Source organism: Uranotaenia lowii, chromosome 2 (genome assembly GCF_029784155.1).
Source record: "Uranotaenia lowii strain MFRU-FL chromosome 2, ASM2978415v1, whole genome shotgun sequence".
In the NCBI taxonomy this organism is placed as follows: Eukaryota; Metazoa; Arthropoda; class Insecta; order Diptera; family Culicidae; genus Uranotaenia; species Uranotaenia lowii.
This window is the reverse complement of record NC_073692.1, coordinates 293508647-293527596: the sequence shown is the minus strand read 5'-3', so window position 1 is coordinate 293527596 and position 18950 is coordinate 293508647. Positions and strand designations below refer to the sequence as shown.

Sequence of the window (18950 nt, the reverse complement as noted above, 5' to 3'; positions counted from 1 at the left end):
ACGCGGATCCCCGGCGATAACGGGAATCGCTCGGTGATGAAGATCCCAAGCAAACGAAACCTCGAGCGGGACATCATCAGGTATTCCGTTTGGAGATACCGCTATTGAGAACCACCCCTTAGAAATACCTTTCGTCGTCGTCGTCTTGTGGACGAGAGGGAAATTATACTGGTGCCCTGGAATAGCTGAAACTTGTCTTTGGGACGTCAACGGTGTGATTGAATTTGTGTTTATAGACGCGGTTTCTGTAAACAGGTTGATCTTTCTTTCGGCTTGATATACTATAGGTCTGAAGAAAAATACAAACTAAATAAAATTAGAAATGTATTAATTTTCCGTACAACCATGTAAAGAAAAAACAAAACAAAGAAGCGATTTTTTTTCAATTTAAATCAATATTTAGAATACAGTTGAAATTTGCGCCTCCAATAGGCGGTTTATACGCTTCCAAAAAGGGATTTAGGATAAATGAACTCAAAATTATTTATTTTTATTCTTGTTGGAATATTAACTCAATTGACTGAATCTGAGTAAATTTCATTTATACATCCATGGTTCTCACTACAGATGTACAAAAAAGTTATTTTTTCCTATGTGCCATGAATAAGACAGTAGGTTTGTACTGATGTCCATTTACAGCTCTTTTTCATATATCTTATTATATCCTTAGAATATAAAAATATGTCACTGAAACTGGAACTCCTAAACCTGAAATCCTAGTTAAAATAAGAAAAAAGGACAAAAAGGATTCAAAACCATAAATACCATATAGAGCTGTATTTGACATTTTTCACGCTGGCGTTCCACTGGCGTGTACGGACGAGTACGGGAAATTTAACTTCCAAAAATTAACACTGAACCTCGAAAATACCCAAACTAGAGAACTTTCCCCGCCAACCCGAGTGAAACTCCCTCCCTACAGGTTTGGCTATTGGTGCAAAGTTAAGCTCTTAAAGGAGAACTCATCCCCCAAAATCTGATGCCGCAATAAAATGGAAATCAAAATAAAAAAAATACAGCCGGGTACAGGAATCAAACCCATACCTACAATGGCACTGCGATTACCATCTCAGGATGCTAACCGCTCGACCATCTGATAGTTGTTGAGAGAGGAAACTGCATCATCGTATATGAAAGACTTTCTGCGAATGAAGCGAGAATAAAAGTTGTCCCCAAAAAAAAACAGTTCTCCGCTTTGAACTTACCCCCCAAACCTAAATCTGCCACGATGAGGTAATAGAATCAGATTCGCTTACAACAAAAAACCCCCAAAAAAAAACAATTCTCCGCTGGAAGGACAAGTTTGACGTATTTGCAAGCTGTGTTTTTTTACAAACTTGAGTTGTCAATATTGAACTCAGGTTTGGGGGGTGGCAGTTCTCAAGTTTGGGTATTTTCGATTTTCAGTGTAAGTGCAAAAATCGCACAGCCGATCGACGAACACGGCCGTTTTTGAGGTTAATGTTCCCAAAAATGAAAAAAAAAATGCTAGTGAAGCGCCCTGAATTATGATACGAATACTACTAGCGGCAAATAGACCTATTCAGATTTGTTTAGGTCATCCCATTAGAGAAATCTTCAGCTATATGCCCTACTTTCTCCCTACTATTTTTCGCGACATAACTACTGATTAGAGTGTCCGTCCCGGGATTTCCTGGGTAGGAATTCCCGGAAATTTGAAAAATTCGGGAATTACCGATTCTCGGGAATCGTAGTTTCATTCCCGGGAATTCCCGACATGTATGAAATTATTCCTCTGGAAAAGCCTGAAAGCCTCCGAAATCATTTAAATTGTTCTTTTTGAAAATGTAGTCATACAAAACTCATTGAGAGTAACACATCTGTGGCAGTAGACATTTTGCTGCCATTTGGTGCAATTTTTTTTATTCAAAAAGATACTTTTCAAAAGATTATATGTATTTCCACACCGTATTCATTGAACGAAAACCAACATCGGTTCGAAAAATATATGAAAAATTGCGCAGCAGTTAGACAGATTGTGTTTCCTCGAAAGCAACATTCCTGCAATGGTTTCCCCTTGGCTTTGAATGCCAGATGAATTTCAAAACCTCAAAATGAAGAATACATCGTTTTTTTTTTTCATATGAAGAGCAAATATGTGAAGTATTCAGAAAAACGTGAATAAGGTTGGAATAATCAAACAAATAAAAACATATTTTTTTATCAACCCCTAATTGCATGAATTAATTCTTCATTTGACTATTCAGGTTATTTTATAGATCGTTAGACTGTTTTTAATTTATCATTGTTGAAAACAGTTTGATTTATGTGATTAAAAATTAGTTAAAAAAACAATATGAATAGTACATTTTGAATAAATGATGGGCTTATATGCACGAAATGTTCGATAAGCTATGTGTACATTTGAATCGAAGGGCATATATTTTACATGTTTTTGAATATTTCCCGGGATTTCGGGAATTCCCGGGAAACAGGCCACCAGATTTCCCGATTCCTGGGAACGGAAAAAAAGGCCGGGAAATGGAAACTTTATTACTGATAGTATAACGCATCTTTAAATTTTCTTAAACGCATAGTACATTAATGCGACTAGCTATTCATACTACCGGGGCACCAAGTTAAACGATTACAAGCGCTTCGATAAAAAAAACTACGGAAAAAAAACTTCAGAATCTCGGTGAGAATTGAAATTTATTGAACCATTTTGATAAGGGGAGAATGAGGATACTTGATCCCTGGGGATACTTGATTCCTTCGCTGTATCTCGGAACAGGAAAGTCTTACAAATACAATACAAATGTTCTAGAAAAATGTGCCAAATAGAACAAAACAACAACTGTTATCTCAACAACTTTTTAAAAAAATATTTTTCTAGTTATTGAATTTTGTTTGAAAAATTTAACATAATGTGATTTGAAGATCTTTTTTTATCCTTTTAACATGTTTTCCATATGAAAAAGAAATAATACAAATATTTATTCCAATTTGTGTGTGCCTGTTTTGACAGTCTGTATTTTTACGTGACATTATTGCGTTCAGTGTTATGTGATATTTATTTCATTCAAATTCCGCATAGTGTAATTTATAGAAAATTCTAATTCAGTGCTTTTACGGATTCATATTTTTTGGGTGTACGAAAAATATTTGTAAAATTACACCACATATGATGTAACTAAAAAGAAGCATCATATGTGACGGAATTTTACATCAAAAATCGTTTTCTGAGTCATATAATATTTTTATTTTGTATATTTACATAACGAAATTGCGTTCTATGTCATGAAATATTAAGGGTTTTCAATTTCAGTGCTTTTAAGGATTCAGATTTTTTACAGTGTATGATGTTTTGTTGCAAAAACGGCAAAGGGTTAATCACCAAGACGAGGTGGGATGATGTCGACTAATTTCAATGCAATTTAAATTATAAAAGTCGATGTTACATAACAAAAATTTAATTATATTTGGCACTGTGCTTATTGTTGAAAATAAATAGCGCCATGTGCAGATAAGATTAAAAGCATTTTTTCAAATCTATTTAATGGCTATTTAAATTTAAAAAAAATAATAATAGTATTTGCTCTACTTGACATAAACTATGCAAAATAAAAAAAAATTGAATTTTTGGTTTAATATTTCAAGGGCTGAGACTGACGCATTTAAGATTTTTTTTATTAGTTCGGCTGTTAACATAAAAAGAGTAACTTTTATTGAACTGTAAGTATTAAAATCACAGTCATAAAATATCATAATACCATTAAAGCTCATTTGAGCATGATGTGAACTTGTGAAAAATATATAAATTTTGAATTATTAAAGTTCAATAGAGATCAAGATTAATTCTTCTTTTTCTATTCGAAAGAATTTGGACATCTTTCCTATTTGCATTTAGCCGCTATAGACTGATCAAAAAGAGTGGATATTATGAATATACAGTCTGAATTGGCCTATTTAATAGAATAAAACAATGTTTTTTTTCACGTGGTTTTCGCGATTTTTAACGAAAAACGTACAGAACAATCTCTTCTGAATCTCTTCAAAAATACATGAGGTTGCACTGAGATACCATCTGTGTGTTTTCGTTACACTTACACTAGGATGAAAGGGTACATCATAATCAAAAAATGAGTAGTAAAAGAGGCAGCCAATAAAAAAAGTAATTTGACAATTACTCCGAAATTTAGAAAGAAAGTTGGTCCATGTTGATTTACCATGGCACATTATTGATTTAGTCGTATTCTGTTCTACAAACTCTACAAATCTTCTAATAGGGCGATAAATAGAATAATGAATTTATCGAGCATTGCTTAAGTTGGTATGAATCTAATCCTACATTGGTGCAACGTTCATGTTTTCTCATTCAGAAAATTCTTACAGGGAATTTCAAACAGCACACCAGTCGAGATTACATTTGAAAAAGATTTGTGTGCCGAAGTAAATAAAAAGCGGCTTCCATTCTTTGGAAAAAAAAATCATTAAAACGCATAACATATCATTAAAATGATTTTTTGAACTAAAATGAAAATGATTAACTTTTTGGATAGAAGCTACACACAGCTGTTTTTTCATTCGACAGGGACAATTTTGTTATTTCTTTATTATATTTTATATGGTTATTAAATCCCCTTCACATACTGTCGATTCCAACCGGTTGCAAAATCTAGAATGCCAGGCCTTATCATTGGTATGGTTTTTTCGTGATTTATAAACTGTTATTGATCCAAAATAAATATATTTTCTTATTTAACAATTTGATTGGAAGAATAGGAAATTATTTTTCGTCATTAATTTCAAAATAACGTGAAAATTTCAAGATCTTTGACCGTCTAATTTGTTTACAAAACTTTTTCTATTCCAGCCGTATGTGATAGAAATCCAACTATTTTTGCATCACAGCATGCGAGAATAGAAAAAATCTTGCGTGAGCTTTCATTTTGTCGTATGAAACAGAATGTAAACAAACAGTTTTATTACGAAAAAATACAAAAACTGACATAAACTAGACCCAATTTCTTTGCATTTAGAATACTTGTAGCCTGGCCAACTTATTATATACGTGAAATACAAATTTAAAAGTTGTTTTGATAACTTTTGCAGCAGTTTTCTGTGAATTCTGAAGATGTTTCATACGACGTAATGAAAGCTCACGCGGAAAATGTTGTAAAAAAATTAGGCAACTAGAGATCTTGAAAATATTTTTGTAAAATTTTCAGAATGTGTCACAAGTGTCAAAATTTCTACCACTTTTTCCCAACACTTAAACTTGAAGGCCACAGATCTTGAAAATGTTTTTGCATGGCAAAATTTTCTAAGAGCAAGTACACTGGTGTTGGGAAAAAGTGGTAGAAATTTTGTCAATTTTTACACATTTTGAAAATTTTGCCATGCAAAATCATTTTCAAGATCTGTGGCCTTCAAGTTTTTTAACAACACGTGTTGTAGTTTCGCATGCGCAGTCGCGTGCGTGCTCTTGAACAGTTCAGTTCGTTTGTTTCGCTTGCACCGTCCTTGTGCTCGCCGGGGGAGAAAAGTGATTTCGGCCGATGGAACATCAATTTGCGAAACGGAAAATATTACTTGTCCGAACACTATTTATGATTGAAATTTTTCAAAGCGAATTAAGTGTTTTGATAATCGTGTGTGGTTAGGAGTCGGTTGGAAACAAAAAAAAGTTCCTGGAAGAAAGTGAAAAATGCAAAATAAGCTCCACCTTCACGCAGCACTTGTAGTGGGCAATTTGGTTTTGTGGAGAAAAGTGGTTTTCATTCAACATGATTAACGGAGGTTTCAAGAGATAAATATGGTGGATACTGTCGTTTGAATTTTTTTTGTTGTTGTTAAAATCGATGAATTTTGAAGCAGTTTTGTGAAGTGATAAAGTGTGCGAATAAACAACCTCCAGGCCCGAACATGTATGGACATGTTCGAATCGTTCGAAACCATCGCAGCAAGCGGGAAATATTCGACAAAGGGAAGCGTGAAACTGGTGAGAGCGTTCCATCTATTTTGCTTTACTCTTATCCTCGTAGGTCGGTTCAAAAATGTGACCTAGCTAATTTTACATCACAAACATTTGTCTTGTTAATATTTTTTTTCTTACTTTTTTACTTACTTTTTCTTCATGATAAAAAAAACACTATAAATGGTTATATGTGTAAGCATTGCTCTCGGTTAAAACCTTTCTTTTTTTTTTGTTTCAATCGTTTTAATCATCATTTATTTCATAATGATATCAATAGTGGAAATCTCATTAGAGTCGATCTAGGAAATCAATCTTTTTAAAAGTTAGTTTATTTAAGTGTTATATCTAGAAGGAATATTTCATAAGTTGGGAATATTGTTTTCCGATTCATGCAACCAAATTGTGTTCAATCTTTTTGTTATCTTGTGAGAAACTCGATATACTTTCTAAATTCTGGAAAATTTATAAATAATTTCAGTTGAACGCAGTCATATGCAAAGATCAGATGACCAGAGATACCTATTTAAATTAAAAACATTCTTATTCGACACTTTTTCAGAAAAGCTTTTTTTTTTCATTTTTCTATAGCTTAAAGTATTTCATTAATCTATTCTCAAAATTCAAAACATATCTGAAACGTTATAAAAAATAATAAAACATTATGTTATATTTTAATTATTCATGTAACATATTTCCACATACTTCATGAAAATTTAAGCGAAATTTCAAGGTGAAATTTTGTTTTATTTAAAATTATGAAAAGTTGTCAGTAATATTTTTTTAAGTTTTTATAACAAGTGAAGGTAATCCAATATTTCAAATGTTTCCCATGTGTAGATTTTTTTTTAAATTGCTATTAAAATAATAAAATTTCTTTTCGAAATTTAGAAAACAGCTATATTAAAAAATTCTACAAAACAAATTCAAACTCTAGTTTTTACTATGTTAAAAATATTGTTCTAAAAGTTTTTTATGTTAATTCTACTCTAATTGAAGTTACTTATTATTACTTTTTTTAAATTTAATATCATTTCTTTTCAGATCTTCAGGTAATTTTTTATGATACACATGTATTATTTTGTATTATTATATTTATACATACATATATACAATTGCATATTGGGGGTTGGGAACTAGAGGGAATGCATCTGGGGATAACCTAAAGAACTTTTGCAAGCGGAGTGGTAGCCAACCATTGTAGGTTTCTTAAGGTTGGATGCCTTCCCTCGACGAACCATCGGCCGTGGAAGCCTTCGGGCCAACCACACAGACATAGGCAGGACCTTGCTACCGATGGGGGAACCATACATACATACATACATACAACACGTGTTGTAGTTTCGCATGCTGTGATGCAAAAATAGCAATATTTCTATCAGATATAGCTGAAATAGAAACAGTGCTGTAAAAAAATACAACGCCCAAAGATCTTGGGAACATTTTTACATGGTAAAATTTTCAAAATGTCAAAATTTCTACCACTTTTTCCCAACACCAGTGAACTTCCTCTAAGTATTCAAAGTAATTAAACAGTTATTCAGATTTTGATGAAAAAATTAAAGTATGCTGTGATGTCTAAGGAATTCAAATGTTTTTTCTGGCAAGCAAAAAAAGTCATTGTGTTTATTTTCTGAAGAAAGTTTGAACGTGAGCGTTTTGATGTTTGCTCTTCATTTTCCATGATAAAAATGCAAAATTTTGGCACTTAGGTTTTTAACAGATTTAAAAGTTCATAGCTTTGGGAATTACTTGCAAGGTTGAAATCTCCCGAACAGTATGTGAGACTTCTCACACCGGAATAACCTATTTCTGCACCAAGTGTGGTCAAACATGTGCCAGAAGAATTTTTCGTTGTTTATCCAGTAATATAAACGAAACATTTATTTGTAAACTACGACAAAAAAAATCCAGAAACAAATTTATTCACTTAAGACAGAAATATAATAAACGAATTGTTAGAAATCATGGTGGAACTGAATATGTGTTCTTCAGAAAATAGTGTTAAAATGAAGTTTTTTACTCATGATAAACATATGACAGGTATAAATAACAGTGTTTTGAAAATTTTTTTAGGTTCAGTTTCATCTTCACTGAAAAACTTGTTTTAGTTTTCGATTTTATTTTTCAAGAAATTGTGCAATTATGATTTCTTATTTCTCCGTTATAATTTATGGAAAACATCCTCACAAAAGTAGTTTTTCTGCTGGAGATTGTGACTCTCAGACTGAGAGAACGTCAACATTAAAGGCAGTTATTGCTTGTGAGGTTTTCGATGTGAGGTTTACGAATCACAGTAAAATTCAAAAAGGCAAAACTCTTACTCATCAAAATCTCAATCTCATAAGATTTCGTAACCTCTACATCCGCGAGAAAACCGTTCACAGTTCTGTAGGGAATAATGCGAACGGAAAATATCTTAAATAGAATAAACGTAAAATAACAACGGAAATATTGGTAACCCTAGTATGAGGAAAACGAACGTGGATTTACTCGTCAACTCGTGTGGCTCTTGTGGGAGCATTCGTTAAAATGCGAGAAGAAAATGTGTAGACTTTTGGAAGAGCAGAAAGAGAGAGAACGCCGTCACGGGATGGGAAGAGATGCGGTCAGAAGGATCAGTTTATATACAGATGTAGTGAGAAACTGAGTGTACAGTGAATCTCTGCGCGAAAAAATGATATTGAAACGAAAGAAAATGGTGATCGTTGCAGTCGGTTTCGACAAGTTCTTAACGATATTTTTTTGAAATTAAGTAATATAGTTGAATTTGGATGAGCGAGAACTGGATTAGCGAGAAACCTGACGAGACGTAAGAATATTAACCAAGCTCCGTGATTTTTATAGCACAAAATCTTTATAAGCCAGGTTCAAAAGGCTCTACAGGCGAATGTTTTTTTCCTGGCTAAACTATGCAAATCAGAGAAAAACTGATTAATATGGTTCATTTACTAAACCATTTGACTGGATTTTCATGACTTAAAGACTGTTCCGATAATTAGAAAAATACTAAAAAGTAACCGTCATTTCAAAAATATCATGAGTGTTCAACCAAAATTTGGCTGCGTACTGTTGTTTACATCTAAGGCCGATGACATAGTGAGTGCGATGCGATGCGAATTGGCGGAAAATTTACGGACGCAGCCTATGCGAACTCGAGCGGCGGAACAAACTGACATCTCCTTCGCCGCGTTGAGTATGTCAGGTTTAAGCGATTCACATACATTTTCATCAAATGTGGTTCACCGCATTGAATCGCATTCACCGCATCGCATCGCATCGTATTCACTATGTCATCGGCCTAAGTGAAGTAAGCGTTGTCATTTTTTGTCGTTTTTAGCGAAGAAATCTGAAAATGCGTGGCCTGAATTCTGTGCAAAAAACACGGATTGTGCACAAATGGGGCTCAATGCTCCTCATAGAGCCCCATTTGTGCACAATCCGTGTCCTTTGCATTAAGGGGAGGGGGATTAAGTGTACTTGGGATTAAGGCCCCGCATTTTCAGATTTCTTCGCGAAAAACGACAAAAAATGACTACGCATCCAATCAGAGAAGGTGTGAGTTCAGCAGTTCAAACTTCGTTGAGAAAGTGTGGAAAACAGTGCACTTGCGCAAACTTCCCGAGACACGGTAGAAAACCTTGCTCTGCTGACTCTTTAATGAACGAGAAAATCAAGGATTACTGCTAACGGCATCCTTCGGCATTAGTACGGGATGTGAAGTGAGCTTTGAAACTAGGTAACTCATCGAATAACGTTATGCGTGCCAAAGAGAGAATTGGACTATAGACCTACCGAAAGCAGTAAAGCAGCCAAAAAAAATACCAAACAGGCTTAATCCGTGAAACCGAGGGCTCGAAAACTCTACGACAAACTTCAGACCAAGAAATCGGAGTGTGTTATCATGAATGATGAAATCTACCTTTACTCTTCTATAAAACTCTGCCTGAACCACAATTGTAGACCTCACCGAAAAGAAAGGATGTTGCTGCAACAGTGTAAGCCATTTTTACACTGACAAATTTGTAAAGAAGGTTAAGGTGTGACGAGTCATATGTGAATGCGGTGAAATGTCTCGTCCATTCATAGCCACAGATACAATGAATGGCAAAATTTACGTGCAATAATATTAACAAAAATGATTGCTACCCTTAATCAAACAGCATAACAATCCTATTATCTTTTGACCTGATCTCGCTTCGTGCCAAAACTCCAAGGATGCATTAAAGTGATATGAAGTCAAAAAAGGTCACATGTTTACCGGAAGACATAAGCCCACCAAACTGTCCGGAGATTCGTCCAATCGAAACTTTTTGGGCTTTGGCGAATGCAAAAAGAGGTAAAAAATGGTCGGAGAAAGCACTGTGCAGAAGCTGTTGAGTAGTGCTAAGAGAAAAACTAATGCTAAATGAATCACATATGCTACATATTAATGGTTATGGTGATTGGACTTGCTATTAATGTATTTGCATTGATGTTTTTGATAAAAATAAATCAATAGTAAGAAAAATTTACGTAACGGCTAAATATTTTGATTTCTCACCACAGTGACTACGCTTTAATGTAATAAACTGTAAAATCCATCACACAAGATGACTCAATTTGGGAAAAAACAACATCGAGATAGCTGCGATATGATGAAATTGCAAATTTTTTTGTGGAAATGTTTTCATATTTTCGATCCAATCTGGAAATGTTTCCCTGCTCTGCACCGCTGCTGGCCCATTGAATGTTGATATAAATTAAGAAATTCGTTCCACCTTCCAGCGGAAAAACTTACCTTCACGCCAATGGATGGGAATCCTGGAAGCAAAAGAAGAAAAAAGTTAAAACTATTTATTTTTATATACGTAAATTCGGTTCCAGCAGATAAGCGCTAAAAGCTTCACGCGGCGGATACCCGAGAAAAATAACATCGTTCAGGATTTTTTCTTAGTTTTGTTCTACTGCTGAAGGCGAGAGCTTTCCTACCAGAGCCTACAGGTGGCAATCAATCTTCGTAGCTACATAGCTCTCAGCCGAGAACAAAATCATAACAATAAAACCAAACAGCTTTGAGAAATGGCCGATTCGTAGCTCCCACATTATTGAGGTTACTGCTATACACAATTAAGATCGTTCTTCGATAAGCTTAAGCCGGCCACAGGGCATTCATAATTTCTTCTGAAAGGCGTCTTGTCGGATGTTGAATAATAAATCAACGGAAAGAGCACTTAAAATGTGCAATTTGATATGATATTTTGGTTTTGATTTTAATTTCATTAATATTAATCGTTGGTTTTAAAATTTGATGTCGCGGTGCAAAAATAGGGGCTAAATATTCAAAGTGCGTTAGCTTCCCAATAAATATTTATCAAGAAATTATAGCAAAGTGTTTTCCATATGTTGAAAACGTTCGACACGTCTCACTACTATCCGAATTCAATGCGAACCTAAAACTGTGTCTAACAAGATTATTCTAGTGTTTGACCCTCCGGAGAAGAAACGAGCCATGCTGGTTTTCGATTTCTGACCAGACGCTTTCTCAAAACAAGCCGTTCAGATCCAGTAAATATCCAACTTATAAACTGCCGCGCAAATGTTATTAGTCAAAGATTTTATGTAAGAAAGTGGTAAAGCCCTTGGTGCTGGAAGTGCTCCGATACTGATTTAAAGAGTTCAGTCGAGGGGGAGCTAGATGCAGATTTTCGGTCTCACCATTACACCATACAAGGTACTCAATTAGTTCCGGACAAGGTGTGTGTTATGATCCGGATTGAAATGGATTATGATCGAGAAAGTGAGAGATTATCTTACGAAATGAACAACAATATATAGTGTGCAGCAACAGTTGCGGCTGTTGACCTTTGAGAGGGAAAACGTTCTATCACTGGTCCCGCTTCACAATCCGTGAGAATTTTTCTGATTTAGAAATGAGCCTGGAGATAAAATTAAGGATTTTAACAAACTGTATACAGATTATAATAATACCTATGCAACTTTACAACTTTTGTAGATATTTTACAATGGTTTGTAATAGAACCTACTTTAACCTAGTTTAACTGATTTGATGATTCATCTTAATCGTCTTAGTTTGAGCGCCATTTCCTTTCGAAATCGTCACAACGGATCCTTCCGAGCGGCATGCTGATAGAGTCCGCACGGGTCCGTTGCCGAACGGCAACTGAAAGAATGGTTGACATTTTGTGTCACTTTCTTTCTCCGTGGGCTCGGCTTAGGTTGGTGGAACAAACCAGGGTTGCCAATGTACCTGAATTTTTGAGGCTCATCTTGATAACCTGATATGCCTCCGTTTTTTCCTGATTTTTAGAAATAGTTTTGCCTGATTTAGTAATTTTCATGGAAAACCATAAGTCTTAATAAACCTAATGATGTACATTTTCAACTCTAATCCGTCATAGATTGCCAATATGACACATTTGCAAGTTTGGTTGCTTGTAACTATCTTCAGACGCACTCCAATAAAAAAAAATTTTTTGGAATCTCCCATGAACTCATGGAACGCTCCCTGAAAGCCTTGACAAAAACACTACTTAGAGATGTGAAGTGTTAAATTAACACTCTTCACCTAAAATCGCTGTATCTCGCTTGTTCCTCAACCGTACAAATCGTAGGTACGTAAAATTTAGAAATATTGCAACGTAACTTAAATATGATACCTAGACAATATTCAGCTACAACCATTCGATTTTATGTTATTCAAGGTCGAAGAAAAACATCTTCAAAACATGTAGTAAGTAGATTGCATCTAGGGGTATAACACCAGATCTTCAAAACATGCTTCGGAAAAAAGTTCTTAGATCACTTATCAATTGCTTAAAAAATCACTTAGTGCCTATGAATGCTGATGTTAAAAATGATGTTTTTCAAGATTATGGTCACAAAAATTGTAAATGTTATATGTAAAACCGTTCTTTTCAATCGATCAACCACCAGAATTGTTTCAGTCACTGCAAAAAAAATTTGAACACAGGATTAGAAAGTTGAAGTAATTTTACACATGTTTGTATCATTAGAGTCTCAAAATACACAGTTGTTTGACGAATTTCCAAAAATAGGTCGAGTGATTTGGAAAATGTGGATTATAAAATTTTGATTTCAAATTCCATTTTCAACACATGATTCAAAACAAATGAAAAATTTAAAAAAGACTAATGTTGTTCATTTTCCAATCTATATATATAAAAATGAATGTTTGTCTGTCTGTCTGTTCCCTATAGACTCGGAAACTACTGAACCGATCATCGTCAAAATTGGCATCTGAGGGTTTTTGAGGCCGGGGATGGTTTCTGTAATAGTCAAAACTCCATCCGACTTAAGGAAGGAGAGGCTTCCATACAAAATTTGTAGTTTTTCGAAACAAATTAAAGTCATGACATCCATTTTCTTGAGATTTTTTTTCCTTTGGGCGGTTTGTTTTTCGTCTCTATGGTAGAGGCGTCGAGAGCCAACGTCGCCAAAGGAAAGTAACCCAGGCATAGCATACTGATCAGTAGGAATATTTTGGCGCGTATTTCTCAACCAAGCATATTTTCTTTGAGGTGTTTGTTTTTCGTCTCTATGGGCGAGCAAACGTCGTCGCAAGAGGATAGTAACCGAAGCACACTGTTCATTGATTGCTGGAAAATTTAACAATAAGGCGCCTGTTTCTCAAACACGTGGGGCGATATGCAACCTAGATGTGTTTTTTTCTTGCTTATTTACCAACACTGATGGTGTAAAAAAAGTTTTCGGTTAATCATCATTTTTTTTTAAATAAATATAGATATTTATAGTACCAGGTATCAGTCTAGTCTAAAATGCATCAAAATACAAATCCAAGATTCACCTTTAAAATTTCGTTTCTCTTGGGAATTTCCGGCTTGCAGTCTATTTTAGAGCAAAAAAGAATTTTTGTTTTATGTAGCCAACGTTTCAATCCGTTTTTGATCTTCTTCAGGGACCAAAACGGATTGAAACGTTGGATACATAAACAAAAATCGTTTTTGCTCTAAAATAGACTGCAAGCCGGAATTTCCCAAGAAAAACACAAAAATCAGTTGATCCCAAATATACAAAAAAATCGTTTCCATATGCTGGAATATGATTGTCTTGCATCACGCGTTTGTTCATTTCAAAATTTGATCCATCGTAGCATTAATTTTTATGAATTCAGCTGAACTTTTGTAGTATTTTTTTACCCCTAAATGTATGCTGCACTAGATCGCTGCAAGCAAGGTTGCCAAAATCGCAGAGAAATCTACAATATCACAACATTTTGAGCAAATTTTCATAACAGAATCTGGGTCACAGAACACAGAATTTTATAAATATTCACAGATTTCACAGAATTTTGAAATTTTGTACGTTTTTTTAAAATTATTTTTTATGTGAATATAAATTTTGGATTTATACCATAGATTTGGAAAAATATAATCAAAATGGTAATATTAATTGATTTTTCTTAATTAGATTGTATCAAATATGCAGTTTGACATGAATTTTGAATGAAATAAGAGCGAAAAGCATCACAGAAAACCGTCACAGAATTTTTGGGATAAACCACAGGAAGTCAGAATTTTTTTCGTCAAATCACAAAAACAAATTTCGGCAACATTGGCTGCAAGCTTTGTATGAAAATTTCAAATCTATTCATTTTCACATCTCCTATAAATTTTTATGGTTGTTTTTATTGCCACAAATAGCAACAAAAATTTTGGAAGCGATTCATTCAGTTCTGAACTAGCGCAACGAGTTTAAATTTTGTATGGAAACTTGTATAGGACAACACAAATTTCATTAAAAAATCGCCAGAGATGTACTGATAGTTCTGAAAAATATATCTTTGGATTTTAAATATTCATCAAGTAAAAAACTTTTGATATTAAAATGTTGTCGTTCAAACTCTAGATCCATAGACAGTTCTTTAAACTCAATCAAACGTAAATTTTGTACACGAAAAATGCGTGATGAAGTTCATCACGGTCACTTGGAATGGGTCATAAGACTGAGTCGATTTGGGGTCATTTTCGAAATTCTCGAATCCTGGGGTCATGAAAGCTCCTTTTGGGTTCGAAGCTCATCCCTAATTTTTTGTAAAAATTAGTTTACATAAGAAATTTAAACTTTTAGTTTTGTATGGGAAAATTGAATATTTTGTACTGGAAAATCAACATCATTTTTGTTTCTCTATGGAATCGAATCTGCTAATGTTTTTGTGACAATTTATAAATTTTCTCAAAAAAAAATTTTACGCTGAATACCTTTGTAGAAGACTGTAACTTCGTATTTACTAAGACAAAAAAGTTATTAGGTTTTGAATGGAGGCATGGCTTTTGGCATTGAAAAATGATTAATTAAATTGAATTGACATCACTGCTGGGTGCCTAGTGAGGTATTGCATGACTTATTTTCATGCGATACTTAGCGAGGCGCCAGCAGTGGTGCCAATTGAATAAATTGTTTTTCAATGCCGAAATAGCTTCCTCTGTTAAACAGCTAATAACTTCAACAAAGTTGTTTAGCGGATATTTTTCTTTAGAGAATTCATAAATAGGGACAAAAGTCATTAGAAGGCTCGGTTTCACAGAAAAAAAAACAAAAATTAGGTCGATTTTTTAGTACAAAATATTCAATTTTTCATTCGAGCTGTAATCAAGGCCGGATTAAAGGGGGGGGGGGCAAAAGGGGCAATTTCCCCGGGCCCCCCGGCTCAGGGGGGCCCCCGAGGGAAAAAATTTTTTTAACATTACTTTAATCATACTACTAGGGGAGAGGCGGGCTATATGCGCATATTAAGGAAAGCACTAATTTTCTCCCATATTCCAATAGATAGGAGTCTAAAAACTATATACACATGAGCGGACATCTGTTTTATATACGTTCGAGCAATTTTTCTGTTAAAATCTCTTACAGTTTTTGTGAAAATAATTTTATAATAAAAGAAGTCAAAATAGCCGATTTCCGAAACTGGCAGGCTAAATGCGCATATTTATGTTTTTAGCTATATTTCATTAACACTTGCAATATTTTGATATTATTTAATTGAAAATGGTAGAAACGGATGTTAAGCATACGTCAAGGCTGAAATTTTGGTGAAATTTTTTACATCACTTGTTCTATTGCATGAAATATAGTGAGGTATGCCATATGGCCATATTTTATGGTAATATTTTATTCATATCGTATTTTTATCGGATCAGTATGAAGTTCTTCTTTTTTCGCTGTAAGATCATGATTTGAGCGTAGATTTAATGTTTAAATGATAAAAAGTAAAAAATTTATAAGACTAATCTATTTTTCTTGATATAGGCATTTAACCTGCCTTGATATGGGCATTCAGAACCTGTCCCTTATTCCAATATCTTATCATTTACAACTTTGCCAAAAGCTTCAATTTGTTGAATATCCGATTTCCAGATGAATTAGAAAGAAACCCCATTAAAATTTTTATTCACAGAATCTGTACGCACGATAATTAAAGTTCAATATATTATAACAAAACTGACAAAAATCTTTTTTGAATTTTTAAATTTTTTTGGCTTTATATAACCATCAAATTTCTTCATGCCATGTTTCAATAGCGTATTACCCTCAAACTGCACTGATTAGATACGTTGAATATCCAGCCATATCGTCAATCGGCTGTATGCGCATATTACCCAACATGCGCATTTAGGGACACTTCCCCCTACCAATCCATGAAAAGATAGCAAAACTAGAAAATCGGAATAAAAACTTGAACTATAAAACTTGAAATACATATCTAGATTAGTTTTCGTCTTAAAAAGTTAAAGGGCTCCCTAGAGTAAGCAGTGAAGGAGCTCTCCCACATTTTGCGAGCTGAGAATATCAAAATCTTCTGGACACAACCGAGTTCAAAAAAAAATTGAGAAGAGTGTGAGACAAAGCACCTCAAATTTTCATTTTTTTTATCGAAATATATCTGTTACGATATTTTGTACAGAACAGGTAAAAAAAACATCTCCTCATTTTCTTTACATTCAAACATCTTCAACAAAAACAATGTTTGTTGTTACGTTAAGTTTCCAAGTTATGGTTTTCTGCACTTAAAAAGCAGCTAATTTAGCTTTATGATAAACATTTCAGAATTTTACCCGGGCAGTATCCGGGTTAATAACGCGTATTATAATAACTTTTCACCTTTCAATCATTTTTATTGAAATTTTCATTGGTTTATAAATTCTCAACCCTTTTTCCTCCCTATTTCTGAAAGTAAAATCTTAAAAAAAAAACTGTAGTTGCTAAAATTGGACCAATCGATAGTACAGGGTTTCTTTATTGAATTTCCATACCAATTTATGTCTTAGACTTGAAATTTGTACTGGAACATTTTCAACTGATTTAACCAAAATTTTATCATCTACTGAAGTGAATATCCTGAATTCAGCAGATCATTTTCCAAATGATCATTCTCAAGTTATAATATAAACGATTGAGTGATTTTCTTAATATGAATATTTCTATGATCTTTTTCCAGATTCAATTCATTGGGATTTTCAAGTCTTGTGTTGTTTCTTCAGTTTTTTGTTTTTTTTTAATTGAAGAAACTGTAAAGTTGATGTCTAAGTGTCGAACATTTTGACGTAGCATTGACAGTTTCATCATTTTTTTGAATTTTTTAAATTCTGGATCTTTGTTTAGAGTAAGGCTGCCAGAATTTTTTAGGCACGTACCAGGGCCGAACAAATCCAGGCTATTTTAGCTAAAAACCGGACCGATTCCGGGCATTTGATACCAAAATGTCGACCAAAAATCCGAGCAATATCTGGGCAAAACTGATCAAATCCCAGGAATTACTCAACAAAAATCGAGAAAAAAAACTTGATTTTTTTTTTCATTAGCAATTTCTAAATCGTATTTTAAGCTTTCAAAAAAACCTTTTCATAATTAATTTTATAAAACTTGCTCCGTTTGGGAACAACACAACACAATATGATTTTCTCTGTTTGTTTTGGCAAATAATGTGAATAAATCCGGGCAAAATCCGGATTTTTTTTCAATGAAATCCGGACAATCAGCCTGAACCGGACTTTTGTCAAATTTAGTGTTAAATATACGGGCAAACCCGGATAAAACCGGGCAATCTAGCAACTTTAGTTTACAGTACTAAACTCATTTGGATTCCGTATCTGATTATTTTCGATGATAACTGATTCTGTGTTTTGAACATTTAATTAAAAATTGAGAATAATTTTTTTTCAACCGATCATTTTTGCACTAATTATTTAGAATAACGTCATATTTAGAATAACAATTTGATAAAAAAAATTTATCTGATGAGAATCATTTTCAAAAACATCTCATGAAAAGATTATTTTTGTGTTTCAAAGACATAAAATTGAAATTCACATTTGGAGCAATTTCTGCTTTTGCTCTGATTGTAACTTTGTATCTCTTTTTTTTGGGATACTAAATTTTTGTTCTGAATATAACGTGATTTAATGTTTTGAATTCTTAAACTCTTATATCTGTATCTGTTTTTGTTTTTTTTTTTGTTTTCTATGTTTCAAATCTCCAAGACACTTCCTAATTGTCACTAGGTAAATATTCTCGAATTAGCACAATCCAAACAATCAATGATTATATGAAAATCATTTAAAATATTTTTTAAATTAGAGAATTTTAGTTGGTGATAAGGGTTTTAAAAAAATAAGAATTAAATTTAGCATTTTGTAGCTTAAATTTGAGTTTTCATTTCTAAGAAATTTCCGCAACTCTTCCGCAATGTTTGCACGTGATTGATTAACAATTTTTATTTGAAGATACTAGAAACTATTTTCTACGCAAACGCAGGCTATTTGAAGATAGTATACTGAACTCATCTCCAGTTTTTTAACACGTTTAAAAGCTTTTGTATTTTCTGGGTAGCGTTTAAAAAAATCGAACTATAGGGGCCCCCCGACAAAAATTGCCCCGGGCCTCCCGATGGCTTAATCCGGCCCTGGCTGTAATACTTTATCAAACTGCTATTTTTTATTGACATCACGTAAAACTATGAAACAAAGACTCT

The 18950-nt window shown here is 33.7% G+C and overlaps 1 protein-coding gene across 1 annotated transcript in view; it reads right to left on the bottom strand.

The window, feature by feature from the left end:
• LOC129745489 (ankyrin repeat and BTB/POZ domain-containing protein 2) overlaps positions 1–18950 on the bottom strand; it is a 394509-nt gene that overhangs the window by 233869 nt on the left and 141690 nt on the right. Inside the window, exon 4 of the mRNA XM_055738598.1 lies at positions 10719–10741. The gene's annotated coding sequence lies outside the window, so the exon portion shown is untranslated. The remainder of the gene's footprint in view (positions 1–10718; positions 10742–18950) is intronic.